The sequence below is a fragment of the Nicotiana tomentosiformis genome, chromosome 9 (genome assembly GCF_000390325.3).
Source record: "Nicotiana tomentosiformis chromosome 9, ASM39032v3, whole genome shotgun sequence".
NCBI lineage: Eukaryota > Viridiplantae > Streptophyta > Magnoliopsida > Solanales > Solanaceae > Nicotiana > Nicotiana tomentosiformis.
The window spans coordinates 50,178,842-50,201,884 of record NC_090820.1 but is presented as its reverse complement, the minus strand read 5'-3'; positions in this window follow the sequence as shown (position 1 = coordinate 50,201,884).

Genomic DNA, 23,043 nt, shown 5'->3' with positions numbered 1-23,043 from the left:
GGATCAACCCTGCCCGAGCTAGAGTATCAAACATGCTCAAGAACTGGGCGAGAGTCTCCTGAAGTGCAGGGGTAATAACAGGCGCCTCAGGTGTTCGCCCTCCAATTGGAGCTACTGGTGGCTCATATGTAGCAGCTCGGGCAGGCGCTATGGTTGCACCACGTGCCCGTCCTCGACATCTGCCCAAGCCCCGGCCTCTCGCGGCTCTAGCAGAGGGCGCGGGTAGCTGATCATTAGATGTGTTCTCATATCCTATGAAAGAATAGAAAGACATGGATTTAGAATTTCGAAGTCAACAAATTCGCACGATAAGGAATCAAAGAAATGAAGCTTTTTCCTAACAGTTCCATAACCTCCCGAAGAGAAGTACAGATGTTTTCGTACCGATCCACGAGACTCTACTAAACCTACTTGTGACTCATAGCACCTATGAATCTAGAGGTCTGAAACTAACTTGTCACGACCCCAATTTCTCTCCGTAGGATGTCGTGATGTCACCTAGTCTCTAAGACTAGGTAAGCCTAACATACATGCGGAATATAACTGAAAATAATGAATAAACTCTCAAATACTCAACCATTATCAAATAAGGAAACTCCATAACTCAACAGAATACAACTTTTCAAAATCCGGCGAATACAAGTTACAAGCTCTATAAGATGGTACTAAAAATCCCTATATATCAGTATCTATAAAGGGATAAGAAAAGAAAATAGACTAGATAAAGGGTGATTCTGAGGCCTGCGGATGCCGACAGGTATACCCTGAAGTCTCCGACTAGTCTCATCTCACTAGTGCCTGGACTGGTAGGAGGTACCTGGATCTACACAAAAGGATGTGCAGAAGCGTAGCATGAGTACACCATAACGGTACCCAGTAAATGCCAAGTCTAACCTCGGTAAAGTAGTGACGAGGGCAGGTCAAGGTCCTACTAGATAAATAAGAAGCTAAACAAGTATATAATAGTGAAATAGTGATAGCATTAGAAATAAGACAATAAAGAAATACACCGAGATTAGCTACACTAAACTAAGGCAAATAATGCATCACATGAGGAAAACAAGGAATGTTATGACACAGAACAAGCTACAAAATAAAAGTGAAGTAATAGAAAAGTATCAACAAGAATCACTACCTAGGTACTGCCTCGTAGTCTCAAATCACAAAGCATTTTACAATCTTTCCTTATATCACGTGTTTTAGCCCATCTTATCACACCGCGTTGCTTCAAATAGTTCTCCTACTAGCAACACGCATATCAAGCCCACCTTATCTCACCGCATACGTTTCAACCTCAAAACCTTATACCACCGCATGCGTATCAATATCACAACGTATCACAAATCGCACCTCAAGTGCCCAATAACACAACTTGCCAAGAAACCAACAACAATAGTGCTTTCACAACAAATAGCCCATGGCTCAACCACAATATGCACAAGAGTCTCACAATAACAACTGGAAGTGAATAACTCAACAAGAATAGTATTTCACAACTTTACGACTTTGCCTCAATGTAAATCACGACCTTTATAACCCAATACCAATTTCAACAACAAGATATTTAAATAACAATTTCAAGTAAAGAGGTCAACGGTCAAATAATAAATAAAGAGTAGAGGAAACAATTCTTCAACTAAACATGTAAAGGCAATTAATAAAAAAGAGATAAAACAAGTAGAGCATATGAAGATAGATTAATGATGATGAATATAACACGTTAAGATAACTCAATTAAGGTATGAAAGGAATCTACATAGATAAAATCGATCAATTTCCACATTTAGCCCGTGTACACACTCGTCACCTTGCGTACACGGCTTTCACACATCACAATTATCACAAAACAATACCAATCCTAAGGGGTAATTTCTCCATCCCCCCCCACCCACAAAGTTAGGCAAGGCACTGACCCCAAAATACGCTAACTCAATCTACTAGTAAGTCTTTCCCTTGATTAGCCAACTCCGTACTGCTCGAATCTAACCAAAATAACTTCATACCATAAATATAAATTATAGAAAACTATTTCGAACAATAAAGTTATGATCTTTACAAAAAGTCAACTAAAAAACTCAACCCGAGCCCGCATCTCGGAACCCGACCAAAATTATAAAATCTGAACGCTCATTCGATAACGAGTCCAACTATACAAGAATTACTCAAATCCGACCCCAAATCGCCTTTCAAATCCCTAAATTATAGCCTAAGAAGTTTTCACATCCTCCCCTCCCTCCCAAATTTCCAACTCAAATCACTAACTAAATAATGAAAATAACAATAGATTCGTGTAATATATTCAAAACCGAGTTAGAATCTCTAACCCTGATGAATTTCTTGAAAAACCTATGAAAACATCGCCACAAACCGAGCTCTCTAGGTCCAAAAATTAAAAATGAGATGAAACCCTCGTTTTGAAATTCTAATACTGCTGCCTAGTCGTCCTCTATCTCGATCGCAGATAAAGACTCACGATCGCGTAGAACAATTATCCCCATCTCAATAAAACACCCTTCGCGATCGCGTAAATCCAGTCGCGAACACGATGAACAAGCTTCCTCCCCCTACGTGACCGCGTCCAAGTTCACGTGAATGCAATGCACAAGCATGCTTCACCCCTAGCCTCGTCTTCCTTAAATGCGAACGCAGTATATCTTATGTGTTTGCGATGAACACGCCTAGCAAACTTTGCAATCGCGCCCTCACCTTTGTGAACGCGAAGGAAAAAATCCCAGCTGCCCTTGATGACTCTACGCGATCACGGGTGAACCTTCACGAACACGTAGAAGGAAACCAGAACAGGATAAACTAGTAGCTTCAACAAAATGATCAATTCCCAAATTTGTTCTAGATTCAATCTGAATCACACCCAGGGCCCCGGGGACCTCGTCCGAATATACCAACAAGTTCCAAAACACCTAACAGACTTACTCGAGGCCAAAAATCACATAAAAAAATATCGATTCTATGAATCGCAACCCAATTCAAGCCTATTGAAACTATGAACTTCCGAATTCCAAAACTAATACCGATTCATACCAAAACAACTCTGACTGATTTCAAATTTTGCACACAAGTCATAAATGACATGACAGACCTATTCCAACTTTTGAAATCGGAATCGGAATCCGACCCCGATATCAATAAAGTCAACTCCCGGCCAAACCTTCAAACCTTCCAAACCTTCAACTTTTTAACCTTCGCTAATTCAAGCCGAAACGACATACGGACCTCCAAATCAACATCCGGACACACTCTTATGTCCAAAATCACCATACAGAGCTATTGGAATCGTTAAAACTCTGTTCCGGAGTCATCTATACAAAAGTCAAACTATGATAAATTCTTTCAACTTAAACCTCGACTACGTGTCCCATTTCACTTCGAAACTCACCTGAAACCAAAACCAAATACCCCGACAAGTTACATAATCACAAAGTAACATAGAGAAGGAAATAAATAGGGGATCAGGGCTAAAATACTCAAAACGACCGGCTGGGTCGTTACACTAATGTATTCAGTAAGTATCTAACCTAACCTCGACGCGGTAGTGGCGAGGCTAAGACAAGACACCTACGATAAATATGTGACTTTATATATCGAGAAGTAGAAAAATAACAGATAAAGAATCAAATATAACAACAGGATAAGGACATGTAAATGGGACAATAAATGGAAACAATAAGTAAAGAATCACCAAGTAAACCTATTTTCAAAGTAAATAACGAAACCACCGAGTCATTTTCACATTCCAAGTATCAAGTTAAATCGCAGTGAAATCAACATATATGCATAACATCACCCTTCGTGCTTTTACTCTCATTCTCATATAATAATATAAAAGCAAGTGCACGACATAATCCTTCGTGTTTTTACTCTCATCCTCACATGATAATAATAATAATAAAGCATGTGCACGGCATCACCTTTCGTGCTTTTACTATCATCTTCACATAATAATAATAATAATAATAATAATAATAATAATAATAATAATAATAATAATAATAAAGAAGCATGTGCACGGCATCACCCGTCGTACGTTTACTCCCATCCTCGTATAATAATAATAATAATAATAATAATAAAGCATGTGCACGACATCACCCTTCGTGCTTTATCCTCACGTTCACTTAAGCAATAATATCAATATGCAAATAAGACACGACATCACCATTCGTGCTTTTCACTCTTCCTCACCAAGCAATCACAATAACATAATACCAAGCAACACTACAAGAAAAGTGCCATTTACATAGGGATGTTTTCAGGGATTATAATATAAAATTCGCAGGTAAAATCCTTACTTTGGGATTTTCATGCAAACGGGAATCCGCAGGAATAAAGGTTGTGGGTAACTATTACATGCGAATTTTAAATTCCCCAGGTATATTACCTGAGAATAAATTTGTCGCAGGTACATTACCTGGGCATGTTAAATCCCTATGTAAGTTATTTGCGAACTTTTTCGCAAAAAATACCAAAAAATCATAAGTAAATTTTGGTAAACAATTGTGAATGAAAGGAGTTTTCCTAGGAATTTTTATGGGCAAATATTCACATGTAATTCCTCAGCAAAACCTCCAAGTAAATTTGCAGAAAATATTCAATAAAACTTTCGTGGAAAAAGGGAATTTCGTGGGAATTTGATGTGATAATTTTGCAGGAGAATTCCAAACAAAATCCCCATGTAAATCCCCATATACTATATATTTGCAGGTAAATTCCTAATAAAAGATTGATTCACTTCAGGGCACTTCCCCATGAAAATCCTCAAGTAACTTGTACATTTTTCAAAAGAAAATTTATTAGTATTTAGTCCCAAATTATATTCCACACAATTCAATATACATATGATATTCATCCTCTCTTTTTTTCAAACAAACAACTCTGCACAAATCTGAAGTAATATATAGCCAAACTATGATCTATAAATTAATAAATAATAATGCATAATTGCTAAATGAAAAAAAATTAAAAGTCTAAACTGTAAATCTTAAATAGTACTACCAAGTATCTCAATCTTGATCATACTCATCTTCAGTACAACCAAGTATCTCAATCCTGATCATACTCATCTACCGAGTTGTTGTTATCATCATTATCACTCTGAGAATCTTGTTTGTCTTCCGAAGATGATGGTTATGCATTTGAAGATGATGCCAGGTAACCCACATGCTTCACATGCTTTATCAGTGCTGCTAATTTCTCATTTGTGTCACCTAACTCCTTCCTTATTTTTTTTGTTTTGGCGCCTCATCTCTTCATTTTGGCGTTGTGCTTCTTCCAACTGATTATATAACTCAACATTTAACACATGAACTTGGGCTCTATCCGATCATCAACTTATTCTGACACATCAAATGTTGTTTGCTTAGGTACTTTTACAAATCGACCCAAAGAGCCAAGACCTGCAACTCTTCCTTTTTGTAATATGGCCATTATTTTGTCAAATGGAGTCCATCTCACATAAGCATAAATATCTTTGCAAAGTGAAGACTTTGTTGGCAATATTCTTTGGGACTCAAAAATATTGCATTGTGTGTTGGACATCATTTGCACAAGTTGTATCTCTTCTTTTACACCTAAGAGGTCAAGACTTTTTTGCCTATAAAAGGAAAGGCCATTAGTTCATTTTAGACACACCAACAATACTTGAGTCTTCATTTCCTGTTTCTTTCTTTCTTCCTTTATTAAGAGTGTTTTGTATGAGAGTTAGTGTTGGGAAGCACTTGTGTGAACCCTTTCTTTGGAGTGATCTTGTGAGGTTATTCCCTTAGGGTATTTGGGATTAATTAGAGTATTTACTCTAATTTTGTACTCTTATTGTTATAGTAAATTGCCCTTCTCCGCTTGTGGACGTAGGTCACTTTGACCGAACCACGTTAAATTTGTGTCTTCTTTATCTACTTTAATTGTCGTTGTTATCAACTTTCATTGTCTTTGTTATTGCCATTTTACCGTTGTTTGGCTATATTTCACACTACCCGGGTTCCCGATCCTAAAAAATTGGTATCAGAGCCGGATCTAAGCGGGTTAGTTTTAATAGCCAAAATGACTCTAACAAAGACCTATGTTGAGAAATTTGACCGAACTGCAAACTTCGAAATGTGGCAATTAAAGATGGAAGCTATCCTAATTCAGGATGGCTTAGACTTGGCGTTGCAAGGAAAGGAGAAGAAGCCGGATAAAATGACAGACGAGGAGTTTGCCATCATAGACAAAAAGTCAAAAGCATGTATCATTTTAAATCTCTCAAATGAGGTTTTACGTGAAATTTTTGTAGAAACCACAGCTAAAGGCATGTGGGAAAAATTGAAAACCTTATATATGAAGAGGACGGTGGAAAATAGACTTTACCTGAAGCAGAAGCTTTATACAATTCGTATGGGTGAAGGTACCTCTATTCTCTCTCATCTTGACACATTTGATTCCATTCTTATGGATTTGAGTAATATAGATGCTGAAATAAAAGATGAGGATCAAGCCGTGTTACTGCTTTGTTCTCTACCCCCATCTTTTAAGCATATAAGAGATACTATGCTTTATGCAAAGGATAATATCTCTTATAAGGATATTAAATCTATCTTAAAATCAAAGGAACAGATAGATAGTGATATTACTGGGGAAGCTAGTGGAACTCAAGGGGAAGTTGGCTTGTTTGTTAGGGGCAACTCCGACTCCATATCCAGATATAATAATTTACAGTGTTGCTATTGTCATAAGAAACGTCACATTATCTCCGAATGCTATAAGCTAAAAAATAAAGAAAAGCATAAGGAAAGAAAAAATGAGCACAAAAATACTGACACCGCCGAAGCTAGTGTAGCAACTGATGAGAATGAGGGAACTATATTTTTAGCAACTGAAACTAGTTTCATATTAGACAATGAGTGGATTTTAGATTCCGGTTGTTCACATCATATGTGTCCTAGAAGGGACTTGTTTTCTACATATGATTCAGTTGCAGGTGGAGTTGTCCAATTGGGTAACAATGTTACTTGTAACGTTATTGGCAAAGGTACAATTCGGGTCAGAATGCACGATGATGTGGTGAGAACTCTCACCGATGTTAGATATGTTCCTGAGTTGAAGAAAAATGTCATCTCTCCAGGCACTTTAGAATCCCTTGGGTGCAAATTCACTGGTGAAGGTGGAGTTCTGAAAAATTTTCAAGGTGCTCGTTTGATCATGAAAGCACACAGATCTGGTTCGTTGTATACTTTATTGGGATCCACTGTTATAGGCCCTACTACCGTTTTGGTATCAGACAATTTATCTGATTTTGATGGCATTAAATTTTGACATATGCCCATTGGGACTTTTGCGGAGAAGGTGGAGCAAATTTACTATATCATCCAAAATTAGGCCAAGGTGGAGATTTGTAATATGGCCATTATTTTGTCAAATGAAGTCCATCTCACATAAGCATACACATCTTTGCAAAGTGAAGACTTTGTTGGCAATATTCTTTGGGACCCAAAAATATTGCATTGTGTGTTGAACATCATATGCACAAGTTGTATCTTTTCTTTTACACCTAAGAGGTCAAGACTTTTTTGCCTATAAAAGGGAAGGCCATTAGTTCATTTTAGACACACCAACAAAACTTGAGTCTTCATTTCTCGTTTCTTCCTTTCCTCATTTATTAAGAGTGTTTTGTATGAGAGTTAGTGTTGGGAAGCACTTGTGTGAACCCTTTCTTTGGAGTGATCTTGTGAGGTTATTCCCTTAGGGTATTTGGGATTAATTAGAGTATTTACTCTAATTTTGTACTCTTATTGTTATAGTAAATTGCCCTTCTCCGCTTGTGGACGTAGGTCACTTTGACCGAACCATGTTAAATTTGTGTCTTCTTTATCTATTTTAATTGTCGTTGTTATCAACTTCCATTATCTTTGTTATTGCCATTATACCGTTGTTTGGCTATATTCCGCATTACCCGGGTTCCCGATCCTAATATTCTTTTCTTTCCACCAACTGATAGCATCCAAATATCCATTTCACTTAATTGAGATTGTTCGATGGCTGAATTAATTTCTCCATCAACAGATGCATTTTGGGAAGCTAATAATTCTTCTTTCTTTTTTTCATAGTCATCCCCTAGAATGCTACTTTGACTGCTTGAAGCCATGTCAAATTTACACCCTTGATGACTACTATAAGCACCTGAATATTTATGTTCATTCAAATTAATGGGAGGTGCTTCCTCTCCATGTGATGTCCAATACCAATATCTTGGTGTGAACCCACTTCGATAAACATGTGCATTAACTTCATCTAGCCTAAGGTGCTTCAGATTTTTAGAACGCTTGCAAGGACACCTTATGACTCCCTCAGATAAGTACTTCTGTTGACGACAAGCAAATTCAATAAATTTTTCATGCCACTTATAAATTCAGTTGTATATCCCTAGACCTGGGAGATGTCTATTTTCCATCCATTTTTCAATGCTCAGTAATTCTCATTATCTATACCAAAAGTTAAACGTATTTAGACACATAAACAATTACATGCGGACACTAGATAAGGTATGCCACCAGTGTTATATAAGTAAACACAAATAGGCAAGAAGTATTATTTAATAATCTCACTAAAGCTTTAACCAACCAAAGCAGTAAGCACAGTGCCTTAACACCAAACAGTTAAATTTAGTTCCAGAGAAACTTTTAAGGTATCAATTATCAGTATATAATACCTTTGGTCCAATCTATTATTCGACGCCATCCTTCCTCGTTCACTTTTGTTCTTCTTTTATTCTTTTTATCTTCTCACTTCGTTAACTATATATTAAAAATAGTGTAAAGACAATAAGATCAGACTTAAAAAGTTTTGCAGCACGAGGCATTTGGAAATTCTATTACACTATTGTTTTCTTCTACATATAATTCTAACTATATAGATGATCATCACCATCATTATTGTTACAACGGAGATGTCACGACCCCAATTTTCCTTCGTAGGATGTCGTGATGGCACCTAGTCTTAGGGACTATGTAAGCCTAACACTTACTGAATTAATGGCAAACTCAACGAAAAAACTATTAAACATGAACATAAATTTTTCTTTACAAAGCTTACAATCTCAAAACTGGCAGTACAAGTCATTAGCTCTACTGAATTTACTGGAAGATCTCTATATACAAATGTTCCGGAATAGAAATAAATAGTACAAAGTAAAATTTCAGAAGGTGACTTCAAGGCTTGCGAACGCAACATCAGGTATACCTTGAGTCTCCACAGCAATGCCCGATCGACTAGCTAATGATCAACAAAGTCCGTGTACTTGGATCCGCACAAAAATGTGTAGAAAGCGTAGCATGAGTACACCACGGTGGTACCTAGTAAGTATCAAGATTAACCTCGGTAGAGTAATGACGAGTAACAATCAAGATATCTACTAGACTTAATAACATGTACAAGTATGAATGTGAAACTAATAGGGAACAACATCAATCTAAAGCTAAGCATGATAACACTAATGAAACAATGTTGGTAATAGGAAACTAAACGCAACAATTAGCAATGAGACACAACAGTTAATAACGCCGTGGAGTAAGCTGAATACAGTTTAAGTCCGATGAAACCAAGTAAGAAAAAACAAGTAACACTCAATAAGAGCAACCACTTTCTCACAAGATTTGTTCAAGGACATTCCCGAGGTACTTCACCTCATAGTCACATTTCATGGGTCCTAACGCATTCACCCTAATCACTTGGCATTTCGTGCCCACATAATAATTCATAACTGCACGGACGACTCATGTGCCAAGGGAGTGACAATATCAAATATTCACACGGACAACTCACGTGCCAACAATAATAAGGATTCATGACCACACGGACAACGCACGTGCCGATAGAACAACTCTCACACAGAAGGCAAGTAAATGATAATACATGTAAATGGTCAATAACATCAAGATTCATCTTCTTAAACCGATATGGGTGATTTATTTACGTGTATGCTGGTGCAAGTGTTCTACCACAATTCAAGTCAACAAGTAAGAGTAGAGATAATGAATGCCACACAAGAAACAATCACCCCAAAATGTACATGGTATAACTCACACAAGGTAGGCACACCACTACACAAATATCAACAATAATAATGCCTTCAGGCCATCACAAGTCATCACATATCATTTCCTGATATAGCCCACCTTGTCTCGCCACGTGCGCAACAATAAAGAAAATGCCCGTCTTGTCTCGCCACACGTGCATAATAATATTCTCACCTTATCTCGCCATATGCGCAAACCCACATATATAGCCCGCCTTGTCACGTCGCATGTGCAAATATCAATAATAACAACAACACTGACAACTCACGTGCGAACACCCCGACAATGCTCACAACAATACCACGTGTGCCAAAACATAACAACACAATAACATGGCTTTCAAAACATGTGCCCATATGCCACAACATTTTCTCAAAACAGTTTCAATACCACAACCACGCAAAGTCATCGGCTCAACAACACTGAGTACGACAACAACAACAATAATAACACGAGAATACGGCAAGTAAATCAAGATAAGAACTTCAGAATACAAAGAAAAAGAAGAACGAGCTCACAAAGAAAGGCACAACAAGGAATAATGGTCTCAACAAGAATAGCTCAACAAGGGAGAGATAATGTATAACAATGATTCATCAAAAGTACAATTCGACGATAAGAGAGATAGCATGAATCAATGACCCAAAATAAGAATACGTCAACAATGAAAGGGATAACAAACTTCAATTAAGGCTAAGCAATTACGAAAGAGATAATAGTAATTACAATTAAGATTAAGCAATTACGGAAGAGATACTAATAACTTCAATTAAGGTTAAGCAATTACGAAAGAAATAATGATAACTTCATTTAGGGTTAAGAAATTACGGAAAAGATAATAATAACTTCAATTAAGTTTAAGCAATTACGGAAAAGATAACATAACAATAAAAGAGGCAGCAACTTCAGTTAAGGCAAATAAGAGTTTAATTGGCAATAAGGGTAGAACATGAATCAATTAATTTCAAAAAGACACATGAGGGTGAATTTAGTAAATAGAGGATTTAACATGACAAAACAACTCATATCTAATGAACATAAGAACCTAAGAGCCCTAAACGGTCAAATTTCCATAAAAACGCCCGAGTACGTACTCGTCACCTCGCGTACACGACCTTCACATGACACAATTAGCACAAATGACTCAAATCCTAAGGGGTAGTCCCTCCCTTCCCCCCCCCCCATAAAGTTAGGTGAGATACTTAATTCAAAGAAGCTAGACTGTTACTCTACAATGACATTCTCGAGTGAAACAACCCCTAGACAACTCAAATCAAGCCAAACTAACTTCAAATCATAAATAAAACTCATAGAAAATAATTATGAATAATAAAGCTTCAATCTTTAACAAAAAATAAAAAGTCAACCCTGAGCTCGCACCTTGAAACGACATCAAATTGCCCTGCAAATCCTCATTTTATATTTTGAAAGCTTTTTACAAAATTTCCCATTTTATTAATTCACTAATTTAGTGATATAAATAAGTATGAAATCATGGAATGTAATCAATTTCGGATATAGAATACTTAACCCAATCGAACACGTGAAGAACCCCTCAAACATTGCTTAAATCCGAGGTCTATAACTCAAAATATGTTAAAATGGTGAAACCCCCAGTTTTAGAAACCTCACTAGGAAAGTCGCATTTCACACATGAGACTTATAAATCGCATTTGACACCTGCGATTTTCCTATGATCCCTCAAACACCAAACAAATAGCAGTCTTTCCCGACACGGAGATGGGCATAACTCTCCTATACGACCTCTGAATATGACAATTCTTGTTGCTATGGTTCTGTAATTACGATTCGGATCTGATGGTTAAATCAAATCAAAAATCAAAGGTAGTTTGCACAATGTGGTACCCTTTATGCCAAAAGAAACGATGCTGAAATATCAAATAAGAGCGCGGCACAATCCAAACCCATCTGAAACTCACCCGAGCCCTATGGGACCCCAACCAAGTATACTAACAAGTCTCAAAATATGATACGAACTTGCTCGAAGCCTCAAATTGCCTCTAACAACACTAAAATCACGAATCACGCATCGATTCAAGCCTAAGAAGCCTATGAACTTCCAAATTCCAAAACTAATGTCGATGCATACCAAACCAATTCTGATTGACTTCAAATTTTGCATGAAAGTGTCAAATGACATAACAGAGATAATACAACAAAGTCCGCTGAAATCAACAAATTGCAACTCGAGCCCAATATCAACAAAGTCAACTTCCAGTCAAACCTCTCAACCTTCCAAAACTTCAACTTTCCAATTCTCGCTGAAATGCTACAAATTATCCTACGGACCTCCAAATCCAAATCCCGATGCATGTCTAAGTCCAAAATCACCATACGAAGCTATTGAAATTATCAAAATGTCATTTTGGAGTCGTCTACACAAAAGTCAAACTCCGGTCAACTCTTACCACTTAAGCTTCTAAAACAAGAATCATTCTTCTAAATTGATCCTGAATCATCCGAAATCTGAAATCGACCACACACGCAAGTTATAATACATAATACGAAGCTGTTCGAGACCTTAATCCATCGAATGAGACGCTAATTCTTAAAATGATTGGTAGGGTCGTTACATTCTCCCCCCCCTTAAATAAATGTTCGTCCTCGAACGTGCCAAGAATCATTCTGAAGTCATGAATCACTGAGTGAACTTACCATACATACACCCGCAGGCGATCTCATATCATCCTAATCCACATAGGCCCGACGACACCATCCCAACTAAAAATTATTCCTTCCACCCACACTGATAACCTTAGAAAAAAATTCCTCACCTTCCGATCATTTCCAAAAGACCAGATTCACACACCGACACAAGGTATCAGCCTCAACCAGCTGCAACAACTCATGCCTACACACACCAGGTACAACCACACGATGTAACACATTACACATATGCCCAAAACAACATCTCAGATCATAATAGATGCCCATAATCAAATCCAGCACCCAAATCAACAAGTCACATTCAACGCCACCTAGGTACATACCTCGCAAGCTAAAACACAATAAGTACAACACGAATATGACTGAATATACAAGGAAACAAATGAAATAACTAACAAACAAGACCGATAGGGACAACTCCCTATCAGTAGTATACTACAAATTAATTACACTAGGGAATCAAAGTATATGAACAAATCACAAGGATCTCATCCTAATACAACTTCATCACGTCACACAGCTCGATCCAAACATAACAAACCTCATGGAAACGCGAGGATCCATCCTCAGCTCTAAATCACAAGTAGAATACACATCATATCAACCAAAACCTTCCACTTATTTAATTTCTGCTAGCAAGGTCACAACATATGCTGAACTCCCGTATTGGTAGAGCATCTAATTCACAAATCGTAACCAACCACCCAGAAATCACATCAAAAACTACCGTAATAGGTAACAGAAAGTCACTTATAGTCTCATAGCTATCAAGAGTGAACAAAACAAAATGACAGACACGGGCTACCGCTATAGAATCTTCCAATAGAGGTAAACACATAAGCAATGTACAAAATCACGAAACTCACCCATATGTGAAGCAAGATAAGAGGACTCACCCCGATAAGCAGAACTAAATCAAAATAAGAATGATGCTCCTCTATAATAATAGAAACCATACCTGTAACGACACCATCTGGTGCAATGGCCTCAGCCTACCATGGAAAGCACATCAACGGGTCGAACCTCCCCCTCTTGGGCGCCCTCTACTCGCCTGACCTGCACCCCAAGCTGGCGGTGCAGGGATATCATCAACTGGAGCATAACACTTAGCCTAAATACCCTATTGTGACACCTCTGTACGGAGTCTGGAACAATCTCTCACCATGTGGCTGGTATCTCCACACTCAAAGAAACCCTTTCGCTCACATGGCTGCGGAAGCTGTCCGGTACGGGCACTCTGAGACCTATGAATATCTGAAGCACCGCGCGAAGCTTGAAGTGCAAATTGAACTGGCTGACCCACAAAACTTCTACCATGGCTTATCCTGCCTCCAAAATAAGGACTAGTATATCCTCCCGGTCCACGAGGCTTCTTAGCCTCCATGTCCTCTCTCTCCTGGCCCCGTATGTCCCCTCTTTCCTGGTCCCACATGCCCTCTAATCGACAAGCGATCTCTATCACCTACTAAAATGGAACATCCGTCTCCAACTCCCGAGCCATGTTGAACCGAATATCATGACTGAGCCCCTTAATGAACCTACAGACTCGCTCTTTAACTGTAAAAAACAAAGCAGGTGCATGTCTGGACAAATCACTGAATCTAACGACATACTTTGACACTGACATAGTGCCCTAGCGCAGTTGCTCAAACTTCGGGGGCCAGACATCCCGAAGAGTTTGGGGAACAAAATCTCTCAAGAATATCTCTGAGAACTGAGTCCATAAAAGTAAAGTTGTATCGGCTGGGCTAACTTATTCGTATGTTTGCCACCGCTGATATGCCGCTCCCTTAAGCTGGAATGTAGTAAAAGCAACCCCACTCGTCTCCACAATACCCATAGTGCGGAGAATATGGTGGCACTATTTTAGGAAACCATGAGCATCCTCTGAAGCCAAACCACTGAAGGTAGGAGAGTAATACTTCTTAAACCTCGTAAGTCTAAGTTATTCCTCAAATGTTGCTGCCCTAACCACGGGCTGAACTGGAACAATAGGTTATGTCGGCATGACACCTGGAACCTGACCAACATAGACTCGCTGCTCTTGAGTACGGGCGGCGGGAGTCCTAGCTCCTCCCCTGGTCTTTGAAGTAGCCGGTGCAACCGGAATCAACCCCGCCTCAGCTAATGTACCAAACATGCTCAGGAACTGTGCTAAGGTCTCCTGAAGTCCGATAGTGACAATATGCGCCTCAGGTGCCTGTCCTCCCAACAGGAGCTACTGGCGGCTCCTCAACTGCTGCTCTAACAGGTGCTCTAGCTGTAACACGTGCTCTTCCTCAGCCCCTGCCTATGCCTCTGCCCCAGCCTCTAGCAACACCGACTCTAGGGGCATCGTCATCAGTAACTGCAGCTCGTGTCTTCACCATCTATGAGAGAATAAAATGACAAAGGATCAAACTCCGAGATCAATAAATCCGCACGATATGAATGAAAAAAGTGAAACTGTCCTAATAGTTCTGTAGCCACTCGAAGATAAGTACAGACTCCGCCGATCTGCAAAACACTACTAAACTCGCTTATGGCTCGTAGCACCTATGAACCTAGAGCTCTGATACCAACTTGTCACGATCCCAATTTTCCTCTATAAGATGTCATGATGGCACCTAGTCTTAGGGACTATGTAAGCCTAACACTTACTGAATTAATGAAACTCAACCAAAAACTATTAAACACGAACAAAAAATTTTCTATACAAAGCTTACAATCCCAAAACTGGCAGTACAAGTCATAAGCTCTACTAAGTTTACTAGAAGATCTCTATATACAACTGTTTCGGGATAGAAATAAATAGTACAAAGTAAAATTTCATAAGGTGACTCCGAGGCATGCGAACACAGCAACAGGTGTACCTTGAGTCTCCATAACGATGCCCGATCGGCTAGATAATGATCAATAAACTCCGAGTACCTGGATCTGCACAAACATTTGCAGAAAGCGTAGCATGAGTACATCACGACGGTACCCAATAAGTATCAAGACTAACCTTGGTAGAGTAGTGATGAGGGAAAGTCAAGATACCTACTAGACTTAATAACATGTACAACTATGAATGTGAAACGAACAAGGAACAATATCAAACTAAAGTTAAGCATGATAACAAACATGAAACAATGTTGGTAATAGGAAATTAAAAGCAGCAATTAGCAATGAGACACAACATGTAATAACGTCGTGGAGTAAGCTAAATACAATTTAAGTCCGATGAAACCAAGTAAGGAAAAACAAGTAACACTCAATAAGAGCAACCACTTTCTCACAAGATTTGTTCAAGGACATTCCCGAGGTACTTCACCTCATAGTCATATTTCACGGGTCCCAACTCATGAGCCCTAATAACTTGGCATTTCGTGCCCACATTACAATTCATAACTACACAGACAACTCACGTGCCAACAATAATAAGGATTCATAACCACATAGACAACTCACGTGCCGATAGAACAACTCTCACACAAAAGGCAAGTAAATGGGAGTGCATGTAAATGGTCAATAACATTAGGGTTCATCTTCTTAAACCGATATGGGTGATTTATTTATGTGTATGCTGGTGCAAGTGTTTTACCATAATTCAAGTCAACAAGTAAGAGTAGAGACAATGAATGGAACATAAGAAACGATCACCCCAAAATATACATAGTATAACTCACAAAAGGTAGGCACACCACTACACAAATATCAACAATAACAATGCCCCCATGCCATCCCAATTCATCATAAATAATTCCCTGACATAGCCCACCCTATTTTGCCATGTGCGAAATAATAAAATAAATGCCCGCCTTGTCTCGCCACACGCGCATAATAATATTCCCACCTTATCTCGCCACATGCGCAAACCCACATATATACCCGCTTTGTCACGCCGCATGTGCAAATATCAATAATAACAACAACACGGACAATTCACGTGTGAACACCCCGGCAATTCTCACAACAATACCACGTTTGCCAAAACATAACAATGCAATAAAATGGCTTTCATAACATGTGTCCATATGCCACAACATTTCCTCAAAATAGTTTTTATACCACAACCACACATAGCCCTCGATGCAACAACACTGAATATGACATCACAACAACAATAACACGAGAATACGATAAGTAAATTAACACAAGAACTTCAGAACACAACGAAATGGAAGAACGAGCTCACAAAGAAAGACACAACAGGGAATAATGGTCTCAACAAGAATAGCTCAATAAGGGAGAGATAATGTGTAACAATGATTCCACAAAAGTACAATTCGACGATAAGAGAGATAGCATGAATCAATGACCCCAAATAAGAATACGTCAACAATGAAAGGGATAACAAACTTCAATTAAGGGTAAGAAATTACAGAAGAGGTAATAGTAATTTTAATTAAGGTTAAACAATTACGGAAGAGATACTAATAACTTCAATTAAGGTTAACCAATTACGAAAGAGCTAATGATAACTTTATTTAGGATTACGAAATTACGGAAAAGATAATAATAACTTCAATTAAGGTTAAGCAATTACGAAAAAGATAGCATGACAATAAAAGAGGCAACAACTTCAGTTAAGGCATATAAAAGTTTAATTGGAAATAAGGGTAGAACATGAATCAATTAATTCCAAAAAGATACGTAAGGGTGAATTTAGTAAGTGGGGGATTTAACATGACAAAACAACTTCATATCTAATGAACATTAGAACCTAAGATCCCTAAACGGTCAAATTTTCACAAATATGCCCGAGTACGTACTCGTCACATCGCGTACACGGCCTTCACATGACACAATTAGCACATGTGACTCAAATTCTAAGGGGTAGTTTCACCCATATAAAGTTAGGCAAGATACTTACCTCAATAAAGTTAGACCGTTACTCTAAAATGATCTTCTCGAGTGAAACAACCTCCGGATGACTCAAATCTAGTCAAAATAACTTCAAATCATGTTCGGTAGATGAGGTCGCGAGTTCGAAGATTCACACCATCAAATTTCCTTATAAAAAAAAAACTTCAAATCATAAATAAAACTTATAGGAAACAATTCTAGATAATAAAGTTTCAATCTTTAACAAAAACTAAAACGTCAATCCAAAAGTCAACCCCGAAGCCGCACCTCAAAACCCAGAAAAATTCATAATATTCTGACACATATTCCGATACGAGTTCAACCATACCAAAATTATCAATTTCCGATATCGAATCGCCCTTCAAATCCTCATTTAATATTTTGAAAGATTTTTACAAAATTTTCCATTTTCTTCCATTCAATTAACTGATTTAATGATATAAATAAGTATGAAATCATGAAATGTAATCAATTTCGAACACTTACCAGAATCGAACACGTGAAGAACCCCTCACAAATCGCTCAAATCCGAGGTCTACAACTCAAAATATGTTAAAAATGGTAAAACCCCCGTTTTTAAAAACATCTCCAAGCAAGTGGCATTTGACACCTGAGATTTATGAATCTCATTTCACACCTGAGACTTATAAGTCGCATTTCACATGAGACTTATAAATCGCATTTGACACCTGCGATTTGCCTCTGATCCCTCAAAAATCAGAAAACAGCAGTCTTTCCCGACACGAAAATGGGCATAACTCTCTCATGCGACCTCAGAATGCGAGGATTCTTGTTGGTATGGTTCTGTAATTACGATACAGATATGATGGTTCAATCAAATCACAAATAAAAGCTCGTTTGCACAATGTGGTACCCTTTATTCCAAAAGAAATGACGTCGAAATATCAAATAAGTGCGCGTCACAATCCAAACCCATCTGAAACTCATCTGAGCCCCATGTGACCCAAACCAAGTATACTAACAAGTCTCAAAATATGATATGAACTTGCTCGAAGCCTCAAATTGCCTCTAATAACAATAGAATCACGAATCACGCATCGATTCAAGCATAAGAAACTTATGAAATTTCAAATCCCAAAACTAATGTTGATTCATACCAAACTAACTCCAATTTACTTTAACTTTTGCATGCAAGTCTCAAATGGCATAACGAAAGTAATCCAACTCTCAGAATAACAATCCGAGCCCAATATCAACAAAATCAACTCCCGGTCAAACCTCTCAACCTTCTAAAACTTCAACTTTCCAATTCTCGCTGAAATGCTTCAAATTATCCTACGGACCTCCAAATCCAATTCCGGGCGCACGCCTAAGTCCAAAATCACTATACAAAACTATTGGAATCGTCAAAACGTCATTTCGGAGTCGTCTACACAAAAGTCAAATTTCGGTCAACTCTTACAGCTTAAGCTTCTAAAATAAGAATCCTTCTTCCAAATTGATCACGAATCATCCAAAATCCGAACTCGACTACGTACGCAAGTCATAATACATAATACGAAATTGCTCGAGACCTTAAGCCGCCGAACGGGACACTAATTTTCAAAACAACCAGTCATGTCGTTACAGGAGATTCTTAGATTCCAATCAGTTTACTCAATCAAGTATTTGTCTGCGAAAAAGAATTTTTTTTAGCCATTTAAGAATTAGTTGATGAAGTTATTTTAGTCATTCCACATATCTCTTCAAAAAATCTCTCACAATGGCCCCGAAAATTGACAATACAACTATAATGAATATTAAGACCATAACATGACTGGACCAAAGTTTAAGCACCTAAAGCCATGTACAAAGGAGATAAAAACTATCTAGATGAAGAAGCAAGAAGGTATGCAAGTTACCTTCTTCAGGCCTTTGTCGAGGATTGCCGACCGTGAGAGGAAAGCCTTCGATCGAGAATAATTGTATTTTGGAGAAACTCTCGAGCCCTAGATTTTGATATTGCAATGTGAAGGGTTTCAGAAATTGAGAGCCATCTTAGAGAGGGAAAAACCGCACGTTCTGTATTTGGCAAAAAAACTTAAGAGGGAAACAATTCAATTGTGCGTTTTATTGCTTTTCATTTGTATTTAGTTAATTTTATGTATAATTTGTATCTTTATAAATCTATATTTATTTATTTAAGTGAAAATTCTTGAATATATAAATACAACTATCTCGTTGTTAAAAACAGATAAATAATGAGTCATGGAAAAATATATTATTTTAAATTTTTAAAAAATTCAAAAAATAAAATTCACATGGCTCAAAAAAACATTTCAATTTTTGACTATCCTACCCAATTTGATGTCATTATATATTGTCCGCAAGTGCAAATTGAATTTTTTTATTCTTTGATCTAAAAGTTATATATTTTTAATATCAAAGAGTAATTGAATGGATGTCTTAGTGAGATTTATTGTTGTACTTATAATTGTGTTCGAAATAAATAAATAATTTTTTTGTCACTAAAACAATTATTTTAATAAGATAAAATTATAATTAATAAAACAATATTTATAGTAATCTTACTATCATCGAGGCCAAAAGGTAACATGTGGCAAAACATCATCACCTCAATTGTAGTAAGATTACTATAAGTATTATCGTCGAGTAAACTGAGTATAAAGGTGATATATTGGTTTATATAAGCAATATATTGCTTATATCACCTTTATATTGGTTTATAAATCAATAAATTAATATATCACCTTTATAGTAATTAGTTTACTCGATGATAATCATCTTGTTCTTTATATATTATTTATATAAACCAATATATCACCTTTATAGTTAGTTTACTCGATGATAATGGCTGTAACAACGAGTCCCTCTAGTCCTTGATATACACTACAAGAAAAGTGTCATTTACATGGAGATTTTACATGAATGTTTTTCTCTAGGTAATACATGCGGATATTCATGGGAAAATCTAAAATTCCTAAATATAAAAATATTGTACTTGCGAAAACGGAATTCCCAGAAAATTTTGCATGTATATTTAGCGCCATCTAGCGCAAAAATAACACTTGCGGAAGTAGATGAGAATTAAATCCGCATATACAATATTCGCATGTAAATCCGCAGGAAAGCGAACGAAAAAATAATAATAATTTTTCCTTTGATAATCCGCATGAATATCTCTAGGTAGACTACCTACGAGTTTTGCTAGGGATAATCACATGGGGTTTTACATGGGGATATTATTTACTTTGAAATTACTTGGGGATATTGTTGTTGCAGATTTTGCTTGGGATTTATTCGTGGGGATTTACCTGGGGATATACGTACCTGTGGAATTACCTGGAGATATAGTTGCTGTTATTTTAGTTGGAGATTTATTCTTAGGGATTTACTTGGGGATATTAGTACCTGCAAAATTACACGGGAATAAAGTTGTTACGATTTTAGCTAGGGATTTATTCTTGGAGATTTACATGGGGATATTTATACCTACGGTAGTACTTGGGGAATTTCATGTGTTTACTCACATGAAATACATTGTAGAAGTATATTATCAACAAATAATTGACTTTTATGGTATTTTCTTTCCATTACGAACGATACGCTTCGCCTACTCCATGTCCACTAACGCTCTTGTCCAGAGCAATTTATTAGAAAAATATTATAATTAATGATAAGTGGGAAGAAAATTCAATTTCAATAATAGTATTTGAACACAACTCGTCATACAGATTCTTCCAACAATTAGTGCCAATCAACAAATTCCACGTTCTTAGTGCCCAATATCACAATAATTTCAACATAAGAAATAACATGAAAGTGAGTAATCAAAAAATTAACAATCTATCTAAGGCATGAGAGACACAGTACACACAATAACATGGTAAAAGTAAGACTAATTCAACCCGCATGCTTATACCATGGCCAACGCATATACACTTGTCACCTTGCATATAATACGCCCCCAACACATAATTCACATAGTAAATAGATTTGATTCTACCTTATTTTCCTAAAATCAAGGTTAACCAAGATACTTACTTTTTCCTGAACACAATCAACAATCCAACACGACTTTTCCTTTAGTACAAGTCTCCAAACCAATCAAATCTAGTCAAATATAGTTCAAACAATTCAAAACAAGCTTTAGAAACTACACACGAATGAAAAAGGGTCAATCTTTAACTAAATTAAAAATGTCAATAAAAAGTTAGCCCGGGCACACGTGGCCGAAATTCGAGATTGGCCAAATTCCGATTACCCATTTACCCCGAACCCAGATATGTGATTTGTTTCGAAATTCTCCAACAATTTAATGTCTAAATCTTAATTTTATAAAATTTCTAAATTATACCCAAAACCCCCTAATTTCTACCTTGAAATTCATAGATTTGATGATAAAATTCATGAGAAAGTAATTGAAATTCATTGAAAACAAGTTGAAGTCACTAGCCAATAAATTTGAGAAGAAAGTCCTCTAAAAAAATCGCCTCTATGGAGTCTAAGGTTCAAAAAAATATGCAAAATGGGCTAAGTCCCGAAATTCCCAACCTTTACCCAGTTGTAGATATTGTAATTGCAAGCTCTTGTACACAATTGCGACCATCGCAAATGCGAGCAATCACTCACAAGAGCGATGCTCGCATTTGCGAGCAGTACCTCACAAATGCGAGATCTGCAGGCAGTCCACACCAGCAATACATCAGTTGTCGCAAAACCTCCTAAAACTCATCTGAAACTCACCCGAGCCCTTCAGTCTCCAATCCAAACATTCTCACAAGTGTAACAACATCATACAAACCTGCCCGTTATCTCAAATCATTAAAATAACATTAAATATCAATAATCAATCATCAAAACTCTAGATTTTCTACTTTGAAACTCAATTTTCTATTTTTTCACATAATACGCCGAAACAGCCTCGGAACATCTGGAACCCCAATCAACACATGCGTGCAAGTCTAAAAACATCATATGAACCTACCGGAATTGTCAAAACACCGATCCGAGGTCGTTTATAAAAAACGTTGACCGTGTCAATCTAGTCATTTTAAAACTAGAAATCACATTTTCTTCAAAATTTCACATATAAACTTTCCGGAAAACGACACAGACTACGTACACAAATCATAGATCATCAAATTGAGCTATGGAAGGTCTCGAAACACAGAAAAGGGAGCTAGTTCTAGAAATAACCTATTGGATCGTCACATTTTTGCTAATGTAATCTAAGGTAGAAAATTTGTCAATTCATATTATATATTATCGCCTGGTATCAATTTTCCCCTTTCAGAGTAATGACATTACATTCTCTTAAAATAACAACCAGAGAATAATCACATAGAACATGACTGTCTATTGTTACTAAGCGACAAAGATATCGGCAGTTATAATATTTTTTTTCTTCTTGCGAAGAAGGGGATCTGCATTTTTTTAATAACCTTGCCACTGTCAATGCAGCAGCCTCTAGTAACCTCATTGCTGTAAACGTAGCAGC